Consider the following 18,932-nt stretch of genomic DNA (forward strand, 5'->3'; position numbering starts at 1 on the left):
ACAGCGTTGAAAAGTGAAGTAAAGGCGAGTTTGTGTCGCTTTCAAAAAGCAAAGGTAGCGCTCGCACGCGTCGTAACTAACGAAGAACATTCGAATTAGGTCTGATTGGCTTTGATGCTAAGTGAGATTTCACGCTCTATTGGCTCGTTCGGCGTGGTATGCAAGATAAACAAGCTACACAGCGTCACGAATGTCTATTCACGATCATTATGTCCTTGAAGCGTAAGCGATCCGTCCTTTCTACAATTTTGCGATTAGAAAAAGTACACAGCAGATATCTGATATATGAATGTCGAATACCACTACACTATACACGTGTAGAACCGAGAAAAATAACTTTAAAAGCTCAATCCATTTCCTGCAACAATGCACAATGTTTGCTGTTGACCTTAGGCTGGAGATTTTTACGGGCAAAATAGGCATTTATGGACCTATCCTGATCATTTCCATTTCCCGTATGTAAAAGTCCTGTAACGAAAAAAAGAAAAGGAAAAAGAAAAGAAGAGAGAAAGAAAGGCACTAGAGTGGTCTTAAAAAGAAATGACCAGACTATTAAATTATGTCATTGAATTCAACTAATGTGAAAATACGGGCGATTAAAATGAAACGTGGCATATGAAGAAGAATAAATATCCACATATGGTTATGTAACCAACCCTTGCGTAAATTGTGATGATGGCGGCTTACTATTTACACATGGTTACGTAACCCTCGCGTAACTTAACGCAAACTCGCCATAGAGCACAATAGAATTTCCATTTGCTACATAAAATATTGTTAATTTGATATTTGACAGGTTAAAGGCTCAGCTGTTGCAACCTGTCTTTATTATGGCCTCTCACCTACAGCAAATATCATTTACCAAAGAAGCAACTAATTATGCACGAATTTGTCGGCTCCTGATTGAAGTGGGCTCCCAGGTATTACGAGAGAAATTCAATGACATTCATGACCCTGCAAATCTCCACATCATACTTAACAGCTGTATGCCTAAACTGACGTCTCTAAGATCCAGAGGGATCCTTACCCAAGCACAGTGGGACTCCATGAACCCAGCCGTACACGAAACGGTTTCATCTGAGAATTTTGACATCTCTACCTTGTGCGTGCTCTTGAACATCTGTAACCTACCACCTCCACTCTCTTAGTGCAGACATTTTAAGAGTGAGACATTTCAGAAATTCCCTGTATGCGCATGTCACGAAGGCCTCAATTGATGAAACCAGCTTTAACAGGTATTGGAGTAACATTCGAGAAGTGTTCGTGAGATTAGGAGGGGCGAAGTATGACAAAGTGATAAGTAAAATGAAAACTGAGAGCATGAATCCTGATGCTGAAGAAGGTTACAAAAGCCTTTTAAAAGAATGGCAAAAACAGGATGATGACATTAAAGATCGACTCGAATCGATTGACGAAAAAGTTGAAAAAGCCCATAAGTTACTGCTCGATTTAAGAGACCATGTAGAGTCTCTAGGAGATATCCCAGGTAGGTCAATAAAACTCTACAACTAGGGCATAGGGTAAAATATGGACTGGGCTATTTTTTGGACCATTTTTTTTTCTTGACCATTTTATAGAGGGGAAAGCACACCATTAGTATTTAGGGAGGGGTGGATGCAGTCTATCAGTACTGAAGGAGGGGTGGGAGGCAAAGTATTATTAGTCAGGGATGGTTGGTTAATGAAACTTTTACTCGATCGTACAAATTATTTTAATCGGTTTTTCGACTGACTTTTTGTATGTCAAAATTTTTGCCTTGGCCGCTACGTCTCTTCGTGTTTTTGTCATGCGAAGACGAAACTGCCATGTAAACACTGGACTTTAAATTTTATTGAAAATAGTGCGTTTACGATCCTCCTCTGTTGGGTTGTGCGCGTACCTTTGAGTCGACTTGTGCACCACCAGTTGCTTCACGTTTCCTTTTGTGTATACAATATGTAATTGCTAAGTTTATCTATCTTCCTTTTGCCATTGACCTTATCAGACGAGATCACGGAATTTCCGGTCCTTAGCCCTTAACTTAGCAGCATATAAAATTCACAAGCGCTACTGCAATTTTAACCTTTATACCTTTTCTATATAAAATCATCAGCGAACGATTTCGAAGAGGAATCCATATTCTCAAATCGAGCAAAACACCGCTGTACGTGCAATATGGGAAAGCGCAAATATCGAGTTTATCTGTTTCACAAACAAAGGAGTTAATAACCGGCACCGGAAATCGCGGTGATTAACTCCTTTGTTGGTGATTAACTCCTTTGTCGGTGATTAACTCCTTTGTCGGTGATTAACTCCTTCTTCGGTGATTAACTCCTTCGTCGGTGATTAACTCCTTCTTCGGTGATTAACTCCTTCTTCGGTGATTAACTCCTTCGTCGGTGATTAACTCCTTCTTCGGTGATTAACTCCTTTGTCGGTGATTAACTCCTTTGTCGGTGATTAACTCCTTTGTCGGTGATTAACTCCTTCTTCGGTGATTAACTCCTTCGTCGGTGATTAACTCCTTCTTCGGTGATTAACTCCTTCTTCGGTGATTAACTCTTTCGTCGGTGATTAACTCCTTCTTCGGTGATTAACTCCTTCGTCGGTGATTAACTCCTTTATCGGTGATTAACTCCTCTTCGAAATCGTTCACTGATGATTTTATATAGTAGAGGTATAAAGGTTACAATTGTGAATTTAATATGCTGCTAAGTTGAGGGCTAAGTACTGGAAATTCCGTGATCTCGTCTGATAAGATCAGTGACAAAAGGAAGATAGATAAATTTACCAATTACCTACTGTATACACAAAAGGAAACGTGAAGCAACTAATGGTGCACAAGTCGAATCAAAAGGCACACCATAACTCAACAGTGGAGCTAGGATTGTAAACGCGATATTTTAAATTTTCGATATTTTCTTCCACCCCGCCCTCGGTACTGATAGACTGCATCCCACCCCTCCCTGAGTACTAATGGTGTGCTTCCTCCCCCCTATAAAATGGTCCAAAAAAATTTGGTCCATAAAATGGTTCAAAAAAATAGTCCAAAAAATAGTCCAGTCCATATTTTACCCTATGCCGTGCAACTAGTAGTAACTTAAGCTGTTGTTTCATTTTCACTGGTGACTCCTTTCTGATGGAGAGAGCTCAGCTCCAAATCAAATTTTTTAAAATATATATTAATGCGATAATTGGATTTATGGGTCTTTTAAGTTGCTAAGGCCCCCTTAAGGACAGAAAGTGCTACTTGAGGCACTAGTAGAATATCTTTAGTAGCTACTTAGGCATTCTGTTTTCGCTTTGTCGGAAAGTTAAAATAAAATTGTGATTACAGTGAATCAAGGAAGAGATTTGTGTATCCTTACACAGTCAGGATACATAAACTGAGGCCGAAAATCAGTGAAAGAAACTAGTTTTCTGGGTCAGAAAGGGCAACGCTCTCTTATAACGGAAAAACTGTCTCCGAGCGATCCCTGTCGCATAGCTGCCAGTTCTAAACCTCTTAGTAAAATTTAAAAGACATGACATAAACAGTGGTATACTGTATATCAGTCTAGCACCCCTCTCCCCCCCTTTACCTAATGAGAGAAATAATAGTTCCAGAACTTTCTGTGGACAAAATGTCATAATCAGATGGGGAGAAGAATGATAATTGATAAAGAATTAGCTTTTCAGAAATGCAATTTTAAATCTTTTCAATTGACAAATTTTTGTGTTATATGCATTTTGTTTATGCCTGTGTTTTGATTTGTTTTCTACTGTACATATCGTCAATTTGTATTGGTAGTAACATGATTTTGAGTGCAATTTGGCGTTGATAAGCACTAGCAATTTTTTTAAAGACAACCAATTTGCAAGAGCAATTTTTTGTTAATAATGGACATGAAAAACTTACGTTTGTCGTATTGGCTTGAAAATAAGTACAATTTTCACATAACAGGAATGTAAAGTTGCAACTCTGAAAAGCCATCCACATACATACTGTAAAATTTTACAGCGCTAATTAACAGCGCAATTTCTTCCAGTCGGTAATATATATATACGGTACTGTAAGATTTTACGCCGTGAACTAATGGCGTAACCTCTTCCAGTCGGTAATATATATACTGTAACATTAAACGTCTTTAATATACTTTTATTATATATTAATTTGTTTAATTATTGTACCAACGCAGATAGTGGCGTAAAATCGTACAGTCTAAAGACTTGTGTTAGTCACATATCACGCCGTTATCTGTATTCCCGCGTTAGAAGTCCAACTCAACGCCAAAAAAGGTCCAACGAATAGAGAAAACACTTCGAAACGAACTCGGCAACACGCCAGAGTTGCAATGGAAACTTGTCAGGGATAATGCACTGAAAATTTACGAATCCCTGAAATTCTTCACGGAATTTCCAACTTGCGATGTTTAATATTTTGAAACCTTTTGTCGAGAAATTGATATACTGGGATCGCAATAAGTAAACAATCTGCTTATGCCACTTGTGCCTTTTGCTGATAAAATTTGAATAGCTTTGTAACCGTCTTCCTCCACTTACACTTTCTGGTTAAGTTCAGGAAACAAAGGATTTTTTTTGGAGTTGATCCACTGAAGATAATATTGGTTAACAGACAAAAACTTGTGATGCCACAGTAACTTACACCTCTGTCATATCACAATGCATCTATAAGTACTGTCATATCTTTCTTGATATAAAAACTCAATAAGCAAATGAAGAGTATCTTATAACCTGTAATCAGGCCATAAAGACTATTTTGCATCCTTTAAATGTATATTAAATTAATTTTAACATAGATGGTGCTTGAATTCCATTGTGGTTCTTAAAGGCTTAGTCAGGCGTGAGTAAACTCTTCATGAATCTTTCCACTAAGGAGTTCAGGCACCATGCGTTCCAAAAGAACTTTGATAGCTTCCCCACCATTTGCTCCCACAGTTCTTGGTCAAATTTTACAGGTACTACTAATTTCCCTTAAGAGTCTACATATAACAAGATTACACTGTTCCAATCACGCTAAACCTAGCTGTCCTTGTATTTAATAGTTCCAAAACGTTATTTTTTTACTTAGTATTTGCCACCCACTTGATCAAGGCAGTGAGCTACCCCAGTGACATGGGGTTGAAGATTTCTTTTGCTTAAAATGCTCTTGACCTCCAAAAGTGTCTTGACACAACACTTACAAACTTGAATTCTTCCTGGAGAAGCTCCCAGATATGGATACTGCTTGTCTATAAAAAGACATTTTAATAGACAAGCCTCAATATATACCTTCATGATTTGTGTAATGTTCCTTGATATTCTCTTTGATAGCTATCTCTTTCTTCTCAAAGGCACGGATCAGACGCGCGTAATTTTGTCATGTATATTATTATGGCAAAAATTATGCCAGCACAATCTTTAAGGGCTTATTTGGGGTTTTATATATAAGTTTCAATTGGTATTATCTCGGCTTGTTTTTGGGACATCTGCTGTGGTCGGCTATCGCTCTTGTATCTGTTCAAACCTTTTCTTTATTTATTTATTTTTTCGTTTATTAGGTCCACCGTCGTCGCCGAGCGGTCAACCTCGAAATCTTCCGTATTTAACTGCACACTTTGTTGGAAGAGACGCGGACGTAGATGAAATCGAAAAGAAACTGCAGTTCTTCTTTCTATCGCAGGTATGGGAAAGACTGAAGTGGGAATCCGTGTAAGTCACTTGTTAAAGCAAAGGGGAGACCAGTCTGTAACACATATTCGAGTCGAAAGTCATCATCGGAAGCTAGTAGACATCTGCAGTGAGATTGTTGATCGATTGAGTAGTCGCACCTGGTCGGAAACCGCTGACTTTATATCCCTTGCAAAGCGTAAACTATCGAAGCTAGATATCCCAAATGTCCTTGTACTAGACAACACAGAGAATATACAGGGTGAGGAATTTGATGAATTCACTGAATGGCTCATTAAATCTGCCCCGAATGTAAAGTTGATAATCACTACTCGAAAAGATGTTGGATTCGTGTCGGCAGACGTGTGTAGGTTTCCTCTCAAACCTTTAGATACCGAATCGTCTGCTAAACTGCTCCGGAGTCTTGTTGACGTCTGTAGTGAGGAACACTCCAAGGAACTTGCTAAATTATGTGGTGGGATACCACTCCTTCTTGTGACCTGTTCTGACTCGCTGAACAAAGGTTTTAGTCCCGAGCTGTTAATCCAACAGCTCGGGAATAATCCCATACAACTTTTCAGGATCAGTGCGAGCGATGTTTACGATACGCTGAAAGTATTTTTTGACAACTTTTCCAATGAGGTAAAACGGAATCTTGTCCTTTTTTCTGTTTTCCCATCAGAGTTCTCAGCGCAAGACATTCAGTTTCTTTTTGAAGATCCTTTACACTGTGAAACAGTGAAGACCAGGATGGTCAAGTATGCTCTTCTTCACAGGGATGCCGATGGAAAGATGAGGATGCATCCGCTGGTCCAAGCCTACTTTCGGTCAGAGAAAGAATCTATAGGCATGGGTGACCTGTGGCGCGCCACTAAGTGTAAATTTAACCATCATTATCTTGGTCTGCTAAGAGTCTTGAGTAAAGAGTTTATCAGCAAAGATTCAGCTTTAATTGCGATCCATAAGTTTCGACAGCAGAAGGCAAACATCATGGAAGTACTGAAGAATTGTCTCGAAAACTCTAGCGATTTATATGACAAACATCTCGTTTTAGACGTCGTTAACAGTACAGAAGTGCTGGATTTTGTGGCTAAAGTTTTAACACCTCCTAAAGAGAGCAGAGCACTGTACCAGAAATGCTGTGATATTGCTAAAGCGTCCGGCGATATGAAGAGATATGCAGAGAGCTTGAATTCACTCGGATTCCGCCGTCTCTGTGACGGGTGTTACAGCAAAGACAGCCCTGAAGAAAACCAAGTCACACTTGCAAAGTTTCAGGAAGCATATGACATGCGCAGGACATTACCAGAGGAAGAACAAAAGTCCCTAACGCATGCGCACATCGCTAGTAAGCTCGGAGTATGTTTTATATTGCAGGTGAGATCATAGCAAATATAAAAAAATACCTCCTCCTTTTTAAAGAGAATTTTTCTCAATGGTTTACTTTTTAAGTACCATCCTTGCATTTTTCTTTTGTGGGGCTCATAAGAATCTAACGCAGGCGAAGTGTACGAAAATCTAATGAAACTTTATCAATAATGGCGGAAATCGGAGAGTTTGCGTCACTCTTAATGGGGTATCACTCTCACTAAGGTAGACTTAACCCGGATATTTACAAGAGTTATTTTTTTCACAGGGAGAAGAAAAAAAGGGACGAGAGCTCATACAGGAAGGAATTTCAATAAGAGATTCTTTAGGCAACCGTTTGTATGTTGCTGCTGGATACTGTGACCTTGGAGGTAGGTTAATGTTTTGTTTGCAGTCCGTATAACACCCGCGTATCCTTGTTGGAGACTGAATGGAGGCTAAAAGGATGACAAAGCGCGCTGGGCGGTTTCTTTTACTGAACCGAGAGGACAACAAGTAAATCTCAAATCAAATGAGAACTGAAAAGGGAACATACTAAACTTATGTATTGGAATCTCGCCGAGTCTTATTTTCATGGAGAAAGAGGGAATAGTCTTGTTTGTCGGCTTCGACATGAAAGCGAAACGAGCAACTCTGAATGCTTGATCCCTTACAGCCTAACTTCCCCATGCATATTGTCCATACTGTTCTAAAACATTTCCAGTGGTATTGACAAGGAGAATTTAGTCAACAACCAAGATCTCGCTTCTTTAATTTGCGTACATTTGATTTATTTTTCATGCGCTTAATGTTTGATTCAAAAGGTGCTATTAGAAGGAAAAATTCGTGGTTAAAAAGGTTGATGTTCCTTGGTTAGTCTGAAAATGAGATAATTTGTGATATGGGGAGGGATTTGTTAATTTGAGAAGGAAACCAATGTTTCTAACCCATTTGAGAAATATCCCTTCAAAGTTTATGGCTTACAAGCTTTAAATTATTTGACAAAATCACCCTCGACGCGTACCAGCTCTGAATCATAAGTCATCTCTCTCGTCATACCGGTTGTTTCTTTTTGAAATGCGGTGGGGATTAATTGACGGATTCATTAAACTTTGTGAAAGTTATATATTGTCTTCACATTTTGCCAGACTCTTATCGATTGTTTGGTGATCATCAAAAAGCAATCGACATTTGGAATGAGAACACTCTGCCAGTTTACAAAGAGCAGCTTGGTGACCACCCCTGGACAGCTTCAATTTTGTTTTACATCGCTGACTCGTACAAGGCCCTTGCAGCTGGAAGCTCTGAACGAGGATACATCAACCAGGCCGAGATGTACTCCAGGGAAGCTCATGGGCTACGAAAGAGGCTGTTGGGTCATCATCAGGATACAGCTCGTTCGTGCGTTCAGCTAAGCGATGTCTTAGTCCTTCAAGGGCAGTTCGATGAGGCTTGGGAGGAGCTCGATAAAGCCTTTGTAATTCAAAACGATATTTTAGGCCCTGACCACAAGATCACGAAGAACACAGTGAGTAAAAAGAGTGATGTGATGGACAAACGAGGATCAAATCCTCGTTAATTGCATATTCTCAAAACCGAAACTCGAGGTAAAACTCTTGGGTTTTGGGGAACAGACTGAAGCATGTGAATAAAAGGGTAATGTAGTATTATCAACTCAGTTGATAGTACTAACTGCTGAAATTGGCCACCGTAAAGAGTTTTAAAGCTGACGTTTTGAGCGTTAGCCCTTCGTCAGAGCGAATTACGCAAGGCTAACGCTCGAAACTTCAGCTTTAAAATTTTCTACGGTGACCAATTAACGTTATCAACTCAGATGATTATACTGAATTATCATGTTGTACTCTTCCACCGTCGCCGCGCCACAGTTTCTTTAGAAACGTACCCATGTAAATAAAACTCAGGCCAACTGGTATCTCATCAATGTGGCAAAAAAATGTTTTAAATTCATTGGAATAATGTGAAAAATCAAGTGTTTGCCTTCTTTTATCATCGTTACGAACGATTTTTATAGTTGGGTTTATCCTTGTCGTGTTTATTGTGTTTCGGTATTGGCATCGACTTATCCCACAAAATGAAAGCGTATTGTGATAATTCAGAAGAAAATTCCTACACTCATTGCCAAGAAGCTTTCAAATACTTATACTAACCCCGTAAGGATTTCTATGTATTTGTTTCAAATTGCGAAGTTTATGGAGCTCAATTTAGTGAGCAATCGTGCAAACAATCAAGCTTAGTCAAACCTGATTTGTACTAATTCCCAGTTGCAAGAAACTCGGCCATGAAATATTTAATGTCAGAGCAGGCATCAAACTCAAGTCAATTTCATCCATTTTTCTTGTCTTCAAACTGAACCTGTGCAACCTACTCCTTATAGGTTTTCCATAATTTTTCATTGGTTAGAATATGTGTGAGATGTGAATTTCATTAACTAGCTACCAACTATTCAGATGGAGGTGGCTAGTGGTGGATTTTACCACCATCGTTAGACATCGACACTAAGGTGAAAAGTAGTTTTTAGTATATACTAAAACAGTGAGATAATAAGGCACGAAAAGGTGATTTTTAAACTCTTTTATTCCTGCAACGATTACATTATTTTTTGGCGCAAATCCTGCGGTTATTGCTCGGAGGTGAATAGCAAAGGATATTTGGAGTTCGAGCAGCCAATCAGAGCGCACCTTCAACGATAACCACTGTTTTAGTTTATACCAATAAAATTTAGGGGCTTTAACGGTCCGTTTCGACTGGTCCAGTGAAAAGGTACTGCTAGTCAGACAGGTAAAAGTATATAGTTCGGTGACTCCCCAGTTAGAAAAAGTGAGAAATAAAGGCTGTTAAGGACCAATTAGATTCGGGCACTTTGCTATTGACACAACTTTCTAAAAGGATGTAGATAAAGCTTCTCCCATCGGAGAAATACTTTTCTGCAGGAGTCCATCACGTAATGGGCTCCTGTTTTCTGTCAACAGTGCATGTTTGTAAATGGACTACGAGTAGTCCCTCCTTTTCGGCGAAGTCCCTCACGCGGCTCAAAAAAGTCAATGGAAAAGAAATTGATGTTAGCGCTTCGCGCGGAACTCTGGAAGTAAGGCACACGGAAACTGCAGTCTGTAATATTTTTAAATTCACGCGACGGAGTGCACCGAAAGGAGGGACTGCTTAGGTCAAGTTTCAAGTTTCTAAAGAACTTATCCATAAACAATAATTTGCGCTAAATTAAAAATTCTTTTTCGTGTTTATCTGTTGTTTCTTTTGATCACAGTTGCTGTCATTCGACAATATGCATTCATCAAGTAACATAGGTGTTTATAAATTAATCAGCAAATTGATCCGTTTGTAATAAAAGACCCAGAGAATAGTTACATGTTACCTGTTGCACGTGTTATTTTACTTCGACTCTGTGTTTCTAGCTGTTTACTTCTAAAACAAAAGAATAAAAGGTTTCGACAAAAGTATTTCTAGTTCAAATGTTATCATAGGGGAATATATCTTGTAAAGTGCGAATACAAATTTCCAACTAGGTCGATGTAAGGTTCGCCTTCACTCTAAGTTTGGAACCTTGCCACCCTTGATGATGTCATTATCCCCAGCAGCGCCATGGACTATGATTTCTAGGAATTGGAAATACGTTAACGGTTGCAACCGTTAACATATTTCCAACAGCAACCAATCCTAGAAATCATCGGAAATCAACAGCAGCGCCATGAACTATGATTTCTAAGAATTGAAAATTTCACAACGCCCGCCAGTGGAAATTTAGTTCGCGCGTGTCAGATTGACATTTTCAATTTGAAACCACTAAAAATGTACGTTTAACGGCTCAACAAGAAAGAGCCCACTGATAACTAGGTCGCAAAAAGTATATGTGCAAAGCCCAAGAAAATAGTTAACTTATGCGCAGACATTGTATTTTGCTTCCCTGGTTAATGTTCTCCTAGGGAAGATTGCATGTACGTAATAGTTAACTATGCGACGGCTTAATGGCATCTTGTTTTGACGCGAGATGAGTTATCGCCTTTCTGAGGTCTTCTTATTTTCAGGCAAGATTCTGATCGACTCGAATTTTTCTTTCAATAAAGGAATGACTCAGGCCTTACGTCTCTCCTTTGCCATTAGTTTCTGTACCATGACGTTTTAATCCGAATTGTTTTGGGCGGTGTAATCTGCGATTACACATCACTACCGAAATAGTAAATATGGCGTCCATCTCCCCTTTGACCTCGAACTTATGCCCTTGAATTACGCGAATTTATCCTCTTGATGATCTCATGCTTACCCATGGGCTAAACAAATAATACAGGATGTATGACAAACTGATAAAATGTCCACGGCCTTCTGTTACGTGCAAGAAAGTCGAACTACGTGCGTGTGATTTCCTTCCCGAAAAGTGTACGTCATCGATCTGTCACGGGGAGCTACGTGAAATACTGAAAGCACGGACAAAAGGTTTCTTTCGGTCAACATTTCAATCATGATCACGGATAATAAATCTTACAATTATATGCTACCATTTGTGCTTTGATCTGATAGTTAAATCGTTTTTCTTGGCCGTAATTAACATGGTTTTTGGCGAATATTCCCTCCCCCTTCAAATGGAACGAACTACACGCAATAACACAAGAATTCAAATATTCCCGCACCCCTGAAGAACCGGTCGAGAGAGATAAATAGACACCCCTTCCTGAAACATGGTACAAACCCTAGGGGGGTACCCTTCTGAAGCAATAAAAGGCCGGAGAAAGGAACTTCGGAACATATCTTGAGTCAACTTAGAACTGCGTTGCTTAATCCAAGTTTAGTTTAGAACTCGGTTCGATTAGTACATTCAGATGGCTAACTTTGGTCTCTCTGAATATTAACAAATATTGGAAAAAATTTGCCGAATTTGTGGAGAGCGATTGAAGAAGGCAAAAGATAAGTATGAGAACAGTTTTCTTTGCGCTGATAAGACGGAGATTATTTTCACAGCCTTCGGTGTCAAAGTTTGTAAAAGATGACCTTGACATGTGCCCTCCTAAGTTCTGCCACAAGTGTTACAAGGTTGCTTTAAGAGGAGGCACACGCCTTGCAATCAATGTGTGGCCTCCACACAAACGCACTGGAAACTGTAGTTTCTTTAAAGATCAACAGAAACCTGGTAGGAAGAAGAAGACTAAACCTGGAATAAAACCCAGAGAGGACTCAGTTGAAACCAGGGAACAAGTGGAAATGTTGGAAGGAATGTCTGGCACTTTCAGCTTCCAACCTGACCCAGCCTCAATCTCATTCTCAGCCCAAAGGAAGCTTATACATCCCTAAAGGAGGAAGTTGGATTGTTCATCATTCGACAGTTCCTTTCACAGTCTCAGGATGGGGCAACCATTCTCCTCAAAAAAGGTGGCCAGGTAATAAAATATTTTTTTAAGTTAAAAATTAAGACATTCATTTTCAAAACTAAAGATAAGAATTCATTTTCAGCCCTTAGAATTAGTGAAAAGGACCAGGGCAAGGAAAACAACTGATGAGGTAACAAGGAAAACTGCTAGACATAGATCAAAGGTAGTAGCAGAGACCAGGACAGCTGTCAGTGGTGGTGCAGCTGGTACCCAGTTGAAAGATGAACTGCGTGCAATGGGCAGACTGGAGAGGGAGGCACTACTGAAGGAGGCCTTAGGAAAGGAATTTAAAATCACCATTCCAAGAGGTGACATCCTGGCAATGAAAGCAGACCTTGGTGAAACATGGTACAAAGTTAGAAAGCTTAGGAGGTAAGAAAAACATGAACAAAAAATCATTAAAAACCCCAAAGATTTTCCAAAGACATTAGATATCAGTAACAGTAACTGTTTTGAGTTTGTATCCAAATTTGCCAACTGCCTGAATACCCTCAATCTGCTTACAAAATTATGATGGTTTGATCTATGGGGACTATCCTCAGAGTGTGAAATAAGCCAACGAAAGCAAGTTCAGTCCATTACTGACCCTGCCAACTTGGTTTGTGAAATGGTCGCATTTGAATTAAAAAAACCAGGTTGCCATCCAGATGTCAGGGAAGCAGAGTTTGGTTATGTTACAGACCTGAACCAATTTATACATCTTCATCTGAGTGAAAATGAAAAGTATGATAATAAAGAAATAGTTAAAAAAAAGTAAATGCAAATTAAACAAAGTTAGCTGTTGCCTATTGCTGTGAATTATAGTCTAATTAGAGTTGGTTATCATTTTAGGAATGGAAGGCTGACATGGAACAATGCAATCCCAGAAAATGAAGTGCACATAAAACTTGGAGGAGATGCTGGTGGTGATTCATTTAAAATGGCCTTCCAGATTGCTAACCTGAAGCATCCAAATTCTAAAGCCAACACAGTGGTCTTTGCCATGTTCCATGCAAAAGATAGTTGGGCTAATTTAAAGCAGCCTTAATGAAATATAAAGAACAGGTAAACACTTTGAAAGAAGCAACCTGGGCATAAGTAAAAAAAATGTACCACACTTTTAGTTAGTCTGGAGAATAGAGACTTGAAATAGAATTATATTAATTAAATTCTTATTTTTGTTTTGCCCATTTCTAGAGGTAAAAAGAAAGTGGTTTTCCTGTTTGGTGACTATGAGTTCCTATGCAAGTTATTTGGAATAGCTGGTGCCTCAGGTATGATCGAGACAATAATTCACATTTACAAATAATTATGATTTAGCAATTCAATTAAAGAATATAAATGTAGCCTCTACTCTACATTACTATTTCTGTGAAACAGGTTTCCACCATGAGAATTGTATTTGCAGGCAAATATCCATGTCTTTGGTGCAAGATAAATCATGAAGTAATGCAAGTCTCTTGCCATAAACGTGGGCATGCTGAAAAACGAAGTCTTGACAACATTTAAGAGGATTATGATAAGTTTGTAGCAGATGGCTCTGTTACAAGTTGACAGAAGTTTTATCACGATGTGATTCGCGAGAAACTGCTGGACATTAAATTGGACAAAGTAAAGATACAAGAGTTTGTTTTATTGCTTTGAAGAAGGACTTACAGGACACCTAAATAAATGGTTTTCTATTTCAGGTTTGTTGCAGAGGAAGACATCACAAGTTTTCTTCAGTTCCTTAGGGAAAAATTCCCAGACATGACAATCACAACAAAGCTGGATATGCTAGAAGAACATGTTTGCCCTTTTCTTCGACGATGGCACATGGGCCTTGGATTCTACGGTGAACAAGGGATTGAAGGAATACACTCTGAATGCAATACCCGGTCCCATCATTTTAACCATGTGAAGAAAAAGGACACGAGATTGCGTCAAATCTTTGACAACCACCATATACACGACTTTCGCAAGGGCCGCGGCGCGCGAGACTGGTAATTACTTGAACATGAAGTCGAGGTCAAAAAGGTCACGATTGAGGACAACACTGTAAACAGAAGGTCAACTAAGGTTGAATTGGTAATAGTCAGCATGGTCAGCATTATATTCCATCCACCAAAACCACCTCGGTCGAGAGGGACTGGGATGGAATATTTAATGACTTGCAAAACATAATCGAAGATTCTCGGAAATCCGCCGGTGATGTAGCCGAACATCCGAAGCTGTAAATCCCATGATTCTTGAGGAACAAACAGAAACAGCATGGGGGGAATTTTAAAGCGCGAACCTTTGCTTTATGGTAGACATGCAGATAATTTAGGATACGTTAATTCTGTTGATGAGGCGCATAAACTTATTGCGGAATTTGAAACAGGATTGACGACGAAGTTTTCTTGCTTTAAAGCTGACAAAGGTTTCAGGAACACTGGTATATATTTATATTGATATAGCTCTTTGGCATTATAAAGCTTTGCTTTCATGTCCAAATTGAGCACTCTACCAAGGAGGAGTCATGTCTCGCTATTGTGCATTCTCACTAGTTTATCTAGTTCAAGTTCTTTGGCATGGCTTGGATAATACCACAATTGTGGAATCATTTGGGTTAGCTTAATGCTTTCACCTCCTTCCTCGGACAGAAGTCACAAAATACTCTGGGAAGATGTATGAGATATCTATGGAGCAAAAATTCGTTTTTTACTGGTGTGCATTTCCTAATTTTGGGAAGGAAAGTGTTCAATTGCCAGCACGGCATAGATAGAACAGCTGGAGAGAAAAGGAAACGAGAAGATGCAGAAGAAGTACTGTACATAATATTTTCTTTTTATCTGCAACCTTTGTGTTACTGTCACCTATGGCTTGCTAATTCGAAAGGTCAAATACACACATGAATGGGTCATATGACATTGATCTCAGAATACTTTTATGACAAACGTGATAACAGTTCAATCTCAGCTAAATTGAAGATGGTTTAAAAGTTAAAAATTATAAGAACTTTTCACTAACATATGCTGCTGACATTGGAGAAAATATATGCAATTCTGCATTTTTTGCTTTCTCTCAAGCAATCATATGTTGGCTCCTTATCATGCTATGACACTTCCATTTTGTCACATGCCAAAAAATACTTTGAGAAATACACTATCACTCATCTTACACTGTTATGTTTACCTATTACAGAAGGCCCCAAACAAAGATTTTGTTTTCAAGAAATTAAGATTTCTTGTTCAAGACACAAGGAAGTTTGACTGCAAAGCACAGATAAAAATGCAAGAAATTTTATTTTTTCCAGAGAACAGGGTAGTTCTCCCTATGTATAAACAGAACGAATCTAGTTTAATAAATCAGATATGCGGCATGATTCCTTTTCTTCCATCCCCACTCAAAACAAGCAAACACACCTATGGAGGTTTCAGTATTGTCTGCAAATGAAAATGAGGAAGGTGATCACTGCAAAATTAAGCATTAGGGTTCTTATTTTTAACATATTGATTATTGTATACTGATATCAAGAAATTAAGGTTGCAAGTAGCAGCCAGATGAGTTATAGTTTGAGTTTTATCAAGTCCATTACTTTGTTAAATTTAGAGTAACCTTGTCTTGAGAGAGGGAAATTGAGGAGCTGTAATATACTTATCATCAATTAGGGACCACAAGGAAAAATTTTTCTGTAGAGACTTTTGGAGGAGAGGGCTAAGACTTATGACAAGCTGGCAGACACATAGATAAACTTTACTGCTAAACGGGTTACAAAGTGTTCAGTATTTGGATCAGCTATGGCTCAACTTAAATCGTTTGTGGTTTCCTTTCTCTGTGTTTATTTTTCAAGTTATGTTACACAAAAGAACACAAAAATGACAAGGAATGCTTTTGAATATTAAGAGGCTGGAATAAGCAAGAAACCAAAACTGAATTTTAAACAGTACAAAGTTAATTTGATCTTCCAATGTTATTTAATTTTAAATAATCATTAACAGAATTTGCTATTTAAATTTATCCCCTCCATTTTTTTGGATATTGTGAGCAAAAACAAACAATTATCACAAAATACATGGTATACAATGGTTTGATTCACCAATGTGGCAAAGGCCTTTCACCGTCTATCCATAAAAAGGGAAATAATTTGTAAAATGTAAGACATTCTGCATCTTGAGTGTATACTTATTCATCCATGTCAAATTAAAGGTTACTTGAAATAAATGTGAAAGATTTATAAGATTTTCAGACCCCTGATAACAATTACTGATGTCCTGATTTGTTGTACTCAAAGGTTAGGATTTTAGCGGAAATTCGAGAAATTTCTGGATCTGGAATTTGTTGCAAATATCTGTTTAAGTCAGTTTAAGTCACTTAAAAACTCTCCTGTTTCAAGATTACATGATTGCCACACCAGAACCTTTTATATTCTATATTGTGCACCATATTATGATTATGGTTTCAATAATAAAAGGTGCTGACTTAGGAACTTTGCAAAATATCTCTACATACAAAGAAATAGATTGCAGTTATGTACTCCAAATAGCAGGTCACATCAGTCTTCTGTAAAGGAAGTAGCAGAAATTGCTATGGTGATTTTGGTGGATGGAGAGAAACATCCACCAAAACCACTTTATTTTATGTGTTGTGAGTTATGATAATGATTATGAACGTTTGGTCGGTCAGCAATTGTGCACCATAAAAAATAATTAGCCAGAGCACTAACTACCAATTAGTGGTATAAATCTTTTGTCTCCCTGAAGATCTAACAGTAGCTATAGATAAAATAAAAAAAAATATTGTTGATGGTTTTGGTCAGTGTTTTGGTGGATGTTCCCTACTGACATCCACCAAAACTACGTAACACCTGGGCACCTTTTAAATACGTGAAATATCTGCATAAAATTGCGTCAAATGTTTTACAATACTACAATCGAACAATAAATTAATACTTACCATTTCTTGAGTAAAAAGTTTTGACGCAATTTCCCAAACAAATAATACACTTAGATCATCGGGATAAGTCGGCATGTTGTCGTAGCTTCGTAATTTTCATTTAGTATAACAAGTCATGAGTTGTCCATCATTCCATCTCAGTCCCTCTCGACCGAGGTGGTTTTGGTGGATGGAATCTAATGCTTGCCACGAGTCCGGAACTAGCAGGGAAAGATCCCAAACCTAAAGAAAGAAATTTAAAACGAAAAACGAACGAGTAAAACTCTTTCCTTTTCACTAGCAATGTATCGGTTCGTTGACTAAGAACTAGTACTATGTGTGTAAATCTAGTGTAATTTATTTGCTCAACTTCTAATTTAGACGAATAAAAGAGTCACCACAATCTTTGGAACCAAAACTAAACCTTTCTAGTCGTTTACAGACTGTTTCGCTTGAAATTCAGTATCTCCGAGATTCAAATGGAGTCGCTGATAACGGCCGATCTTAACATATTAAAAGCGCCTCGAATGGAGTCTCAAACAATTCGGATTAAAACACTTACCTCTGTCAGTTGTTCAGTAAAGTTTCAAGTCTTCTCTTTTGACTCTTGCTTTGCTGGAAAAAATTCGAGCCTTTTCCGAATTGAAATCAAAGTTTTCAGTTGATTTACTAGGGCGTGCTTGTTAGACTCCACCATAGAAACGTGTTTTCGTCGAACACAGGCAAAATTTGACCGATTTTACTCAAATTTTCGACGGCAAGTGCCTATTCCATGTGTAAGCATCCGCCATGCTAAATTTCACTCGCATGCATTAGATACGCAGCAAGATTTCATTGGCTAAACTATATCTTAGCCCAAGGGGTTTCCATGGACGCTAGATTTATGCAAATGCATAATTTTGTATTAACCAGAGAAGTAATAACTAGACCCTGTGAGCAGGGTAACTGGGATACCTGGATGGTACTGGATCCTTGGAATCAAGTGTAGTGATACTACGGGTGTCGGACTAGTATACTGAAATAGTGAGCTCAAGTCTGGCCAAGGGCATACACCTGTTTAAAAACATAGGGATGCTATGCATGCAAGAGTTATTTTTTGTGGGGTGGGTGGATTACTTGAAACATTGTAAGCGGTCTACATTCTTACGAAAGGAAAGAAGATTATTAATGCGGAAAAGAATGAAATGTCGAATTACCTCACACAGATATTCTGTTGTAGATTACGTGTTGTGCGAATAAATGTAACCAAAAATGAACTGTATTGGTGCCACGGATACCTGTTAGTACAAAATGCAGATAGCAGACTGCAGACCGGACTCAAAATATAGACTGCAGACTGCAGAGTGGGTACAAAATGCAGACTGAGAATCTGAAGAGCTTTTACGTCTGGTAGATAATAACATGTCATCTTACAGCTTACAGAGCGTCACGCAATCGCTTTCCCGCGATCAGCCTTCACGATTATTTGCACTATTGTGGAAAATTCCTGACCCATTTCTCGATGAAAGCCGATTGTAATATAATTTTAAGCCTTCAATATAGTCTTCTTACTTTGCGCGCGGGTTGGTTGGTGTGATGTCTGTACAGATTTTACCAACGTATTAAAAGTAGATGACGTGAATAACAGTGATGGTAAAGCAAGCTTAAAACGGCAGAAATCGCCAGAAATCGCCAGAAACTACAACG

General features: G+C 38.5%; 1 long non-coding RNA gene and 2 pseudogenes across 1 annotated transcript; 2 read left to right on the top strand and 1 right to left on the bottom strand.

Moving 5' to 3' along the window:
• The first annotated feature begins 1,320 nt into the window (after positions 1-1,320).
• LOC131769922 (uncharacterized) lies at positions 1,321-8,875 on the top strand (annotated as a pseudogene).
• Positions 8,876-12,624: 3,749 nt separating this feature from the next.
• LOC131769889 (uncharacterized) lies at positions 12,625-14,336 on the top strand (annotated as a pseudogene).
• Positions 14,337-15,253: 917 nt separating this feature from the next.
• LOC131769924 (uncharacterized) lies at positions 15,254-18,043 on the bottom strand. The gene is made up of 3 exons (XR_009339089.2): positions 17,809-18,043; positions 17,268-17,489; positions 15,254-15,757 (listed from the first exon to the last, which is right to left on the bottom strand). It is a non-coding gene; the product is annotated as an uncharacterized lncRNA (long non-coding RNA).
• Positions 18,044-18,932: the final 889 nt, after the last annotated feature.

Source organism: Pocillopora verrucosa, chromosome 4, assembly GCF_036669915.1.
Source record: "Pocillopora verrucosa isolate sample1 chromosome 4, ASM3666991v2, whole genome shotgun sequence".
Taxonomy (NCBI): Eukaryota; Metazoa; Cnidaria; class Anthozoa; order Scleractinia; family Pocilloporidae; genus Pocillopora; species Pocillopora verrucosa.